The sequence below is a fragment of the Cervus elaphus genome, chromosome 2 (genome assembly GCF_910594005.1).
Source record: "Cervus elaphus chromosome 2, mCerEla1.1, whole genome shotgun sequence".
Classification (NCBI taxonomy): Eukaryota; Metazoa; Chordata; class Mammalia; order Artiodactyla; family Cervidae; genus Cervus; species Cervus elaphus.
This window is the reverse complement of record NC_057816.1, coordinates 24,492,902-24,498,901: the sequence shown is the minus strand read 5'-3', so window position 1 is coordinate 24,498,901 and position 6,000 is coordinate 24,492,902. Positions and strand designations below refer to the sequence as shown.

The 6,000-nt window shown below is 55.6% G+C and overlaps 1 protein-coding gene across 1 annotated transcript in view; it reads left to right on the top strand.

The window, feature by feature from the left end:
• The first annotated feature begins 2,267 nt into the window (after nt 1-2,267).
• Nucleotides 2,268-6,000, top strand: part of PTPN5 (protein tyrosine phosphatase non-receptor type 5) — a 57,093-nt gene continuing 53,360 nt past the window's right edge. The window contains exon 1 of the mRNA XM_043874884.1: nt 2,268-2,575. The gene's annotated coding sequence lies outside the window, so the exon portion shown is untranslated. The remainder of the gene's footprint in view (nt 2,576-6,000) is intronic.

Genomic DNA, 6,000 nt, shown 5'->3' with positions numbered 1-6,000 from the left:
GTGACCTTGCTGAGGCTCCCTCACGCATCAGCCACCAGGGTCTCTGCTCTATGAGCTTGGGCTTTGGAATCAGCTAGATCTTAATTTGAAACACATACCCCTCATATAACAACTGTGGGATTGTAAAGAAGTCATCTCTTTCCGGTTCCTCTTCTGAAAACGGTGATATCAAAATGCCTGCCTCACAAAGTCACCATGAAGAGCATTGGAAGCATACAAAACAGTGCCCGGCACATACTAAACACTCAGTTATGGTAGCTGCTAATGTTACACTGACACTGTCTGGGGAAAATCAGCCTTATGCTGAAGGACGGAGATGATGCTCTCTGGGAGAGAAAGAGGGTCCTTGAGCACCGGCTGACACGTGGACCCATGCTTTCAGACACACCAAGCATCGTGGCCTGCTGATCTGACATTTAGTCCTTCCCCTTGTCCCACAAGAAACTACCTGAGGATAATAAGACTCAGCTGGGCTCTGTGCCCCTCCTAGAAAACAACAACAAAAAAAGACAAGGCACCGTTGGTACAGAAAACAGAGGAATGAGGGCTGAGTACTTGCAAATATGAGAGAAGGCTCCATGGAGAAGGAGGTGTTTGAACTGGAACTTAAAAATTAGGTAAGACATGGAGGGGACGGTATTCCATACAAAACCGTGCCCGGCACATGCTAAACACTCAATTATGGTAGCTGCTAATGTTACCCTGACACTGTTTGGGGAAAATTAGCCTTATGCTGAAGGACGGAGAAATTCTAGGCTGAAAGCACAGCCTGAACAAAGGCTAGAAATGGGAAAATGCAGTCTGTTTAGAGAAGAGTGTGGTGAGGCTGGAGAACTAGGATGCCAGAGGACTAAGGTGAGAGCTGGAAGTGAAGGGCCAGCGAACCTTGCGGGCAGGGAACACAAAACAAAGGTCATGACTACCATGGAGAAAATGGGGGGAATGGGGGTGCATTTTAAATAGAGTGGTCACAGAAGCCTGTTTGGGGCGACACTTTTAAGAGGTAAAGGAGCAAGCCATGTGACTATCTGGGGGAAGTTTCCAGGCAGAGAAAATACCCGTGCAAAGGCCCTGAGGCCACAGGGTGGCTACCATGTTGGTGATGCACTAAAAAGGCCCCTGTGACTGGAGCGGTAGGAAGTGAAATCAAAGAGTTAACGAAAAGGAAGCCAGCTCCTGAGAGGCCTTGCAGGCCATTACAGGGGCTGTAGCTTTCCCTTGAATGAGTGGAGAGCCATTGAAGGATTTCCAGAAAAGGAGCAACGCCCTCTGACTTACGTTTTCAAAGGTTAGCTCTGACAGTAGAGAATCGACTGCAGGGGGGCCAAGGGTGGCAGCGGGGAAGGAAGGAGGCTATTGTAGAAATCCAGGCGAAAGAGGGCGTAGCTGGCATCAGGGTGGTAGCTCTGTGATGGTGCCCCTTGGCATCCCCCCCCCCCCTGTAAAAACGAAGCTTAGGATCCCGGCCCTGTGTGTCTCCCAATATCTCAAAAAGTGGGGACAGAATGGGGCGCCAGCCTGAGGAACGTGGGACCGTGGGGTGCGTGGGCAGCTCCTTGAACTTCCGGCCCCGCGGTGCCCCCCTCCATAAAGCCTAGACAGATGCACGCCCCATGACGCGCGTCAGGAGGGGGCGATCCGGCGGAGGCAGGTTTTTACTCCTCAGCGACGGAACTGGGCAGGGTGGGAAGGCGAGTGCCTCCACCGGCAGTTCGGGAGCAGGTCCTGGGCACCCGGCCTGGGTGCGCCCCGGATTTGCAACCACTCTGCTTGTGCAGGTGTGGCAATGACATCTTGCGGGCGTCATGCGGGGAGCGCCACAGCACCCCCTCCATACAATTCCCCCCAGCCCCGGCTATGACCCCTTTGTCTCGCTTTCCCCTGCCCCCCGTCCGTCTGCCTGTCCCCCCTGCACCGGGTTCGGTGCTCACGACCCTGCCGGGGTCCCTCTGACGGCCGCCGTAGCGGCGCGGCCCGGGCCTCGGGGCTCCCGAGAGGAGAAAATCATGAATGAAATGGATGCGGTGCTCCCGCTCCCCCGCCCTCCCTGTCCAGGGAACCTCGGCGCGGGCGCAGTGTCTGCGGGGACTCCAAGCGGAGTTGCGGGGTGCAGGCGCCCGAGATCAGGGTCAGGCAGGGATGAAGGGTCTGTGATCCCGCCCGACTCGGGCCCCGGACGCCGCCGGAGCTCCCCGCCCCCCCCCGCCCGCCAGCCCCGCGGGCCCTGCGCAATTCCCGGGGAGCCGCGCAAGCCCGCCCGGGGGCGGGGCGGAGCCGGGGCCGAGGGTGCCGAGCGACCCGGCGGCTGCGCCCGAGACTCTGCAGCCGAAGCCCGTTTGGCGAGGCGGCCCGGCGAGGGAGCGCGCACGGAGCGCGGGACAGAGCGCAGGGCAGACGGACCCACGGACGGACGGACGCCCCCGCACACGCAGACGCGCAGAGCTCCGCGAGGTCCCCGTCACATACACACATTCACACACTCGCGCTGACACACAGGGACACACGCACACTCGCGCGCGCACATCCTCCCGCCAGCCTGCCCGCCCGCTCGCCGGCGCCCGGAGCCCTCTGGCCGGTAAGTGCGGCGCCTCTGTCGGCGCCTTTGTGTGGGGAGCTGGGAGGTGGAGGGCGCAGGGTCCCTCCAAGGGAGGCCCGGCAACTGAGATCTCCTCCAGACCCCCGGGCGGAGAAGCCGGCGCCCGCCCCCGCCACGCCCCCATGGGGCTCCCGACGCCCCCGGACTGGGGGAGGGGTCCTCCACGCCCGGGAGGGGACCCGGCGCTGGGGAGAGGAGAGGGAGCAGCAGCCACTCCCCACGAAGCTCGTGCGCGGTTCCCGGGAGGGGAGGGATCGCGATGGCGGTCCCGGGTCCGAGCCTCTGCCGCTGTGGCGGGTGCGCGGCTCCCGGCTGCATTACCTCTCCAGGGTCCGAAGCTCCGGGTGGAGGTTGGAGATCGCCGCTAGCCCGCTGGCCTTGTTAACCGTGGCTCCCAGCCTTCGCTTCGCCTCCCCCGACCGTGTAGCTTAAACCACCAGTTCCCCCACCCACCCCCAAAATAAAAGCCCAGCGCGTTCCCCTCCCCCAGCGTGCCCCTCCGGCCGGCTGAGGCCCAGACTCCTGCAAAACCTGGAGATTGCTCGGGTCAGAGCTCTGAGGGGCTTACCTTCCCAGGGATCGTGTGGCTTTCGAGGGTCAGGACCAGGTGAACCCTGGAAATTCATTTAGCCCCCTCATTCTACAGATGGGGAAACTGAGGCCCAGGGAGGTGGCTTGACCAAGGTCACAGGAGGGTTCAAGGCAAAGCCTGCCTTAGAATCTAGCGTCCCTGGCTTTCAGACTTACTTCCTCTCCTATACAATTCCATCCTTATCCTCACCGAAACCCTAGAACATAAACATTTACCTCAGTGTATCAGTAAAGTCTTTGTGATTCCAGCCCTGCCCCCCTCACCCCCTTGGAGCGGCAGGTGCCATTCATTGGCTACCATATTTACTGTTTAAAAAAAAGGCTAGCCTTCAATTTACCTCTTTCAGCCTCACAGGAGATCTCTCTTAAGCAGGTACTCCAGGTTTGAGATTTAGTTTGGGAGAATGAAGCAGACCTGGACAGGAGATCAGATTCCAGGGTCTCAGTCCTGTTCCCCAGAAATCACAGAACCAGTGTCCTCAATTGGACCAGGTGGTGGTGTGGTTGAGGAGCCATCACCCCCCCCCAACACTTTGACCTCACGATATGCCTTCCCCCTCACTGTCCACTGGTCCTTAAGGGCCTCAGCCTTCTGATCCAACCGAGCTCCCTTCACCATCCCTTTGCAGAGGTCTCCAGGGCCTTCCTGTCCGGCCATCTCTCCCTCCTTGATGTTTGTTGCATGCAGCCTCTTGGTACTGCTGATGGAGCTGCTGGGGGACGGCGGGGGGCTTGAGTCACAGCCCCATCAGGCTCGGGTGGTGGATCAGGGCAAGGCTCCCTCAAGGGCAGCTGGGTGTCCCCAAAGCTGAACCCAGTGCCTGGTGCAGAGAGGTGTCCTGAGAGGTGTGTTGATGGAGTGAGTGCAAGGTGGCTGGTGAATGGATGAAGTCAGTCACCTTTGAAAAGACTGTTGGATGGGGGAGTTGGCAAGGACAATATTCGGTCTCTAGGGGCCCGAGGCTCTTGTCTCGAGAGCTTCCTTCTTGAGGGAGCAGCCTGGCAAGGAGCAGAGACAGGGTGACCAGCTGGCATTACTCCAGGAGCAACCACTCATATTGTTGTGTATGTAAAGGGTATAGTGCTCCAGAAGCACCATTTGCATAGACTTCATAATGAGTGGTGGCCCCTGAGTTGCAATTGCAACGCGGTGTCTCTCACCCTCAGAGTGAAGAGATCTGGGTTCCAGGTCTCCTTCCTGGCTGGACAATTTCAGTGAATGCTTATAACCTCTCTGGGTCTAAATTTCTTCACTCAAAAAATAAGATCATTGGATTGGAGATTTTCAGGATAGCTTTCAGGTCTGAACTGTTAGTGTGGTGGGGGGAGGGAGGAAGCACTAATTTATATAACTGCTGTGGGCCTGGTTTTCCTCTTCTATTACTCTATGATGAGATCATTTATGTAGGGTACTTAGCACAGTGCCTGGGGCATAGGAAAAACTCCGAATAGGTAGCTATTAATACCATTTAGGCCCTGGCCTTACGGATATACCCTCCACTTCTTCTCTTCTTAAAGATTGCTCAAGGACATGAGATTTTAGATCCTGAAAGGCCCTGTCTCTCAAAAAAATCCCTCCTCCACTGATCTATTCCTGGACTTAGGGCTCAGCCAGCATAGGACATCCATGAAGCTTCCTAGGAGAAGGCGCACTTTTGTTTATCAGTTATTTCATGCCTAAGGGTGATTGAATTTGATCACTTATATACAAAGTTTTTTTTACAGGCTGTCACTTACATATTTGATCTTATGATATCAATAGTGTTATTATTCCCACTTTATAGATGGGGAAGTTAAAACTCAGAGTTTAAACTGATCTCTTTCTTCTGTGTCACTTTGCCTCTCCTGTCCTGAAACCTGTCCTGAAAGAGACAGCTGACCCCTTGGACAGAGTTGAGAAGGAAGGCTTTATTCTTCTTGAAGATGAGAAGTGGCTTCTTGGAGAAGCTCGGTAGCATTGGAGCTGGGTCTGCATGATTTGCATGGTGGAAGGGAGGAGGGAAATGTTACAAGTAGTGAAAACAGCAAGAGCAGAGAGCTGGTGGTAGGGGCTTCTAGGACAAGTGTAGAAACTGGAAAGTGGTTCATTCCCACTGGAGCAAAAAAGGATGAAAGAGGAGCTGTGAGAAGGAAGGCTGGGTAGGAACATGGAGGCAGTGGCTGGGGCAGGAGTGTCAAGCCAAGGGCTCGGCCTTTAGTTTTTGAGTAGGGGAGAGACGTGATCAGACATGGCCATTCGGAAACTCACTCTGGCTGCACAGAACAGATTGGAGGAGGAGAGCCTGCTGGCACAGGAAACAATGACAGTCCTATAGGTAAGAGATAAGGAGGGTCTGGGCGGGGTGGGAGCAGCGGAGGTTTGTAAGAATGAGGAGAAAGAGGATTTGGTGCAGAGGCCACAGTGTCAGAATCAGCAGTGGACTGGATATGGGAGGAGAGAAGAGAGGAATGAGAAATCATGGCAAGGCTTGGAACCTGAGTGGCTGAGCATCCATTCACAGAGTCCAACAGGAAGAGGGGAGGAGGCCCAGGAGTCGGGGGCCATGATCTGACAGGGCACCAGAACAGCTCCTGCAAAGCTGGCTCACCGAGCTCCCCAAACTGTCCAGAACCCGTTGCTTCATTCGTTATTCACATAGAAACATCTGTTGCGCGAGGTTGTTCTAGACTCTGTAGAGACGCATTGCTAAAAAAGATGAACTACCTCTACCAAGGGAGACAGAAAAGAAAACATAAGCAAAGGATAACATTTCAAGAGGTGAGCGACACTCTGGAGACAGATACAACCCAGTGAGGGGTGACTGGGGGGAAGA